The sequence below is a fragment of the Lepidothrix coronata genome, unplaced genomic scaffold (assembly GCF_001604755.1).
Source record: "Lepidothrix coronata isolate B3197 unplaced genomic scaffold, Lepidothrix_coronata-1.0 Scaffold59, whole genome shotgun sequence".
Classification (NCBI taxonomy): Eukaryota; Metazoa; Chordata; class Aves; order Passeriformes; family Pipridae; genus Lepidothrix; species Lepidothrix coronata.
The window spans coordinates 3,457,617-3,464,079 of NW_016690239.1; positions in this window are offsets into that span (position 1 = coordinate 3,457,617).

Sequence of the window (6,463 nt, forward strand, 5' to 3'; positions counted from 1 at the left end):
AAATACTTTTATTCAGATATATCTATTTTCTTTTTTCCTTTGGAAGTGTTGGAATCCAAATATATCCCTCACTATTATAATCTTCGAAAGAAATGCAGTTCTTTTTAATAAGTCAAAGAATCCTGTTATTTCTTCATTTGGTCCCTCAAGTTCTTTTCCCTTCCCTTCCTTCTCTAAAAGCTTTGCTTTTGTACCTAGAAGCACTTTTTTTTTTTTTACTCAGAAGGCTTCTTCATCTGAACTAGTCATCTGGACTCCTTTCTAAGCACTGAAGATCCAGTGATCGCATCCTGTAGCAGGACAGGTGGACCATGTCTGGAAAGTTTCTGTTTCCTCTCAGTGGAATATGAAAGGAGGTTAGGATGACTTGGTCTGACAGAAACCTTTTGCTGTTGCCATGCAAAGCTAGAGATGAAGCTCTCTCAAAGCCCTACCTGTATATCAGCTACAAAAGAGCCACTGGAAACTGGCAGCTCTGGCTATGAAGAAAGATCAGACTGCTTAACAAAACCAAACCAAACCAACGCATGAGGGAAGATTTGTTTCTGATAAGGCAACCTAAAAAGAGTAATGCTGTTGGGCATCTGGCATTTGTTTCCTATTACAGGGAACAGTAAGGACGGGTCAACGCTACAACCAAGAGAAATTAATTTCCTCACAGGAAGTGTACTGGCTGTTTTTTTAATTACTTCTGTTTCAAATGCTTCCATTTTATGACTTTGAAAATATGCACTTTATTTTTATACTCCAGTGGATGATCATGTGTCTATCTGGACTGGCAAATAGAGTGTTATCTAGAGTATTTTTTCGAGGGGGGAAAAAACCCCAAACCTCACAGTATTTTGGAAAACTCAAAGTTTAATTGGTATTTGGGTTCATATTGTCATTCTGTGGAATAGTCTATATAGAGACAGAGCTTTTAGGGCATCACCTCCAACCCAATTTGGATGATTATACTAGAATGCAGCTGCTTTTATGTAGCTACTCTCATTCTTCTTGTACCTAAGTCTTTCTCACAAGTGCAGTAGTTGCCTCAACTAAGCGGATATAACCTGAGAAGAGACTCAGAAGTCCTCATGACTTGGAATGTTGTTTATAGGGCTGAGTGGGGATTTTCTGAATATACTGATTTGCCATGAAATATTCGTTTAATAAAGGAAAAAACATTTGCATGCACATTTGTACCATATTTGTAATGGTTTAGACTGCCAGTCTCCCACTTGCTTTTTAGTTGTTTTGTTGGGTTTTTTTGGTTCATGCTTTCCTATTCCACTGTGCTTTTCTGGCTCATTACCTTTGTCCACTGATGGGATACATGCCTGAGAAACCATGTGATCACAGGGCAAGCTTGCTGTCATCCTACAAGTTCCCCAGTAAAACACTCTCAGCTCTCAGTACTTCTTTGCCCAGAATTCCATGTATTTTGTTATTTATTGGGTGTTAATGGATTTCACATAGGACAGGATCAACTTCAAGTTCAGCCTCACCTCTTTGAAAATGTAGCTCATCATAAAGAAGGTTGGGCTTTGTCCCTGTGTCACCGGGTTGCAAAGATGCTCTTGTGAAGCTTTGGCAATTTTGGGAGCTGTCAAACATGTGAGTAGCCTAGGAAAAGTGGAATTTGCACATTTTTTAGTTTCAAAATGCAAATTTCTCTACTGAGCATGAGTGATTTATGATTTTACAAGAATTTACAAATCTTACAAGAAGGAAAAATTGGTTGCCTGAATTTTTTTCTATGTAAGATGGACATTTTTAGCTCAAATTGCTGGGGATGCGCAAAGCTATAAGTAACTGAGGGACAAAAATCTATAATGGAAAGTATCAGCTGACCCTGACAACTGTGCTGCTCTCTGCCCTGCCTCACAGTCATCTGCCGACCTATAGGGCACAACACAATGAATTAGGTATTTGAAATGCTGTTTACCCGTTTGCTATAGACAAAATCAACATTGTACCACCATACTAGGAGGGCGTATTACCCTGCTTCCTTCTCTTAACACAGTGAGCTGGACTTTCTCCTGCCCCTCCCTGTGATCTCTCCTCTTTTGCCCTAGTCACTCAAAGTTCAGAAGTAATCTAAGTCCCTTTCGGTGAGGACTTAAGGCTCTTGCCCCAAGCCCATCTTTTAGCTTGTGAAGTGAGAGGCACATTCGAGTCTTAGATCTGGTCATAGCAGTTTTGCATCCTGGCCACTTCAGTTGGTATTTCATGGATGAGAGGCTACACCTAACTCTGTATTCCTACAAAGTACCATTTGCTGAGGCTGGGGCTAATAAGAAATTAGTCTTGAAATCAAGGAACTTCAGCAGATCCAGCAACCCTCATCTGCATCAGGAGACTATTCGTTTACTGCCAGCATAGGCCATTTATGAGAAACGTAGACACAGAAAGGGAAAGCTGGTGTTTATGCTGATGTCATGAAGCAGCATAATATATTAATCTGGAAAAAATATCACAGCTAAAAATTGATACATTTTCAGGACAGGGATGTGTGTGTGTGTGAGTTTCAATAATGGTTTTGAACACAAATTTTGCAACTCTATTCTCCCAGCTTTTTGAAGGGTTTTTTCTAGCATGTGCAGTTTGAGGCACCACAATATAAAAATGACATTAAGCTATTAGAGAGTGTCCAAAGGAGGGCCATGAGGATGGTGAAGGGTCTGGAGGGGAAGCCTCATGAGGAGTGGCTGAGGTCACTTGGTTTATTCAGCCTGGAGAAAAGGAGACTGAGGGCAGACCTCATTGCAGTTACAACTTCGCTGGGAGGAGAAGAGGAGGGGCAGGTGCTGATTTCTTCACTCTTGTGACCAGTGACAGACTCGAGGAAATGACATGAAGCTGAGTCAGGGGAGGTTTAGGTTGGGTATCAGGAAAAAGTTTTTCATGCAGGGGGTGGTTGGACACTGGAACAGGCTCCTCAGGGAAGTGGTCACAGCACCAGGCCTGTCTGAGTTCAAGAAGTGTTTGGACAATGCTCTCTGGCACATGGTGTGATTTTTGGGGTGTCCTGTGGAGGGCCAGGAGTTGGACTTGATGATCCTGATGGGTCCTTTCTAACTCAGCATACTCCATGATTCTATGTTTCCATGTCTCACAGCCCTGCAATATCTCAATAAATCTTTATGTAAAGCCTTATAATTTCAACAAGGTCTGTTTCCACAAGTATACTCCATATTACTCCTTATTGCAACCTGCATATCAAAGCCATGTAGCTAACAGAATACTGTACACTCTTTTAGCCTTCCTCCCATACACACAATTGCATGTCGAGAAGCAACAATTTAAAGACACAATGGATGTTTGTCTACTTCTACAGAAGCCTGTACTGCTAGCTAGTAAACTGAAATCTTTCAACTACATTAATATCTCTGATAGTCTTCAGGATGTATGTTTATTACAATGGGAAATAAAAATACATTAAATTACTACCAGTGTGAAACACTGTTTGCAGTCCATGGTCTGATAATATTTTATTTGGTTAAAAAAACCCCAAAAACCATATCAAAGACTAAGCCAAATCCACCCAATAGCTCAGTGGCTCTCCACTTCAAACTTACAATTGGTGGTGTTTTACTGAGGGAGATTATGGCCTACACCTTTAATTTTGTTTGATATTAGCAGTTAGCTAATATAATATTCCATATGAAAGGATTTCACTTACATTAAGAAAAATATGTTGGGTAAAGAGAAATGGTTTTGCAAGTAAGTTAGCAGAAGTTGAGAAAAATATGAAGCTGAACATTTGTTCCTCATATTTGGACAGTGATGTCTTACTACATTTATTAATAATTTCTTACAGTTTTTTTATCACTTTCTGCCCCAGAAGCTAAATTAGTTTTACAACTATTAATTGAATTGTCTAACTTCACTACACACTGGGAGATAGAAAGGATTATTAACTCCACTTTACAGATAAGGAAACTGAGACAGGGAGAGGAAACGATTAGCTGGAGGTCACACAGGGAATCAGAGACAGATAAATCCCAGATCTCCATCCAAGGCATTAAGCGCTGAACATTGCTACTTCTCCACACAAACAGCCAGCAGAAATGAGACACATTGCAAAGAGAAACAATTAAAGCAACATTTCATCAAAGATAAAAGCTTCTGAAATTCATCCTATGCTGGTGATACCAACCATTGTTCTCTTTTGTCTCTGTCACATTGTTTTAAGTGCAGATTAACCCTCCTTCCTTGCTTCCTGCGCCATTAGGCCAGCATGTGCAGCACATGCACTCACATCTCTCCTGTAGCCCTCCTGCAAACATCTGCCCTACCTACGTACTGCACACTGCTTTGTGCTTCCACTGTAGTGAGTACAAAAGCTGATCATTCCTTAGCACTCGCAGAACATGAAGCACATGTCTGCCTCTTCAAAAAGACCAGTCTATATAAAGATGCAGGATACTTTTTCTATTAATAAGTTAATGGACAAGTTCAAAAGTAAGTTGTGTAACGTTTAACTCAGAAAGGATGGGGAGGGAGGTGTAAGAAATAAATAAATAACAATATACCTTATACTTCTGAGATTTTCTCGGCCAGACCTCACTCGCTCTGGGTGTCTAGGAGAGCTCTGGCATACTCACCTTGCACAGCATTTTACAATTTCAGCTATCACCACTCTGAATAAGGTACTTGATTAAACTAATTAAAGTGGTGTTTATTAGCTGACAGCCATTAATAAGAGAGCTGGTTAAACACTTGCCACAGTGTATCAATCAACAGATTAGAATTTTCTTTGTTTTAATTTAGGCCTACATGTCTTTGTTATAATTACCTTAGTACTTAGATCTAATACTGAAATTCTGTAAATCAACACATATGTTGCCATTAATTTCCACAGGAAAATCACCAGGATCTCTATGAAAAACATTTTATAAAGCACTGTATGTGAGCAAATCAAGTCACTATAAGATTACAATTTTGAAGCAACTTTAGTTTCTGGCTTTAGGACTTCCCTATGTTCTCCTGTCTCCACTTAATACTTGTACACAAATTATTTTCTGCATTTCTAACAGAGTGAATGAGGTCTCATGACTTTAGTTTAATGGGGCAGATCCATGCTACAGAAGAAAACAGAATTATTACATAGTAAACATTAGGGCAAGTGTGTAGACTCATATAAAACAAACCCAAAGGTTTCAAGAGGTAGCATTAACATTCAAAAAATCTTATTTAAACTACAGTATTGTTAAAAGCCATTTTTAAGTTTTGCTGTGTAAGTTTGTAAAATACAGAGTTTCTAAACAGCAGCATGGATCAAAAATCAATGTATTTTTAAAATACTTCTTAATGAGTGCTAATTCAGTGTGGCCTGTAGCCACACTGTAGCCTTCAGAATTTTTCAAAGTTAAATAAGATTATGTGCGTCTGATTGGTTTCAGTGGAATCACTGGGAATATGATCCAAGGAAGGATTTTACTAGTAGTCGAAGATTAAAGCTTAAAAAAATAATCTGGAAATCAAGAAAATTCAATTACATAAAATAAGAACAACTTACTAATCATTACTGACTAATCATTACAATGGTTATCTCTTTCTTTTGCTTTCTGTAATTATACATAGTTTTCTACTGGATAGTTCTGATGTCTCTTACAAGGCCGAGAACATGAACATATTGCAATTTACCTATGGCATTCCTCAGCTAAAAAGTATAATGCATTAAATTTTAATAGTTGATCTAGATACATAAAACAGTTTTTATTTTGTTTGTGAGGCAAATACTCCTCTTATTTGCTTATAATTGTTTTGGGGCCAGTTACATTTTGTTGGAACAAACTATAATGTGTAAAGAATGATAGATGAATACTTGAAAAACAGCCAAAGCGAGTTTTGTTTATAATAAGACTTTTTCAGGGTATCTAAGAAAGAGAATTTGTAATTAAAGACTTTTGTCTTCTTAATAACAACTATAATAGCCCTTCTTAAACTCAAAGCCACATGTTTAGACTGTAGGCCAGCTGTAGGCCATTAAACACCTGTGACCTTCTCCTAGGAGCAGTTGAAGATCTTTGAAATGGAATCTTTACCTAATGGCAACTGTTTACTAAAAGAAAAACAACCCCAAAGCGAAAAAACAACAATAACAACAAAAGCAACCAAACAAACAACCCAAAAAATTCCATATCCAATCCCAAAACTCTGCAGTGAAGCACTGGCCCCCTTCCAGGGGTCACTGCCCTTGTTCTTCCAGGATAGAACTGGGACGGGGGACCACTGGCTCGGAAGCCCAGGAAGTTCCTCCACCAGTGTTACTCTACAGAGCGAAAATTTGGATGGTGTACGATCTCATTAAATGCCTAGGGCTGTGCAAAGGCACTGGATTATCACATCTACACACAGATTAGTTTTCAAACCCATGTCCAGAAAGCCTTCTCATCTTCATCTCCCAGGTCCCAGTGCAGAGGCTTGGTCTGTTTCAGCTCCATTCTAGATGCCAAGAAGAACTGAATGTTCTGCC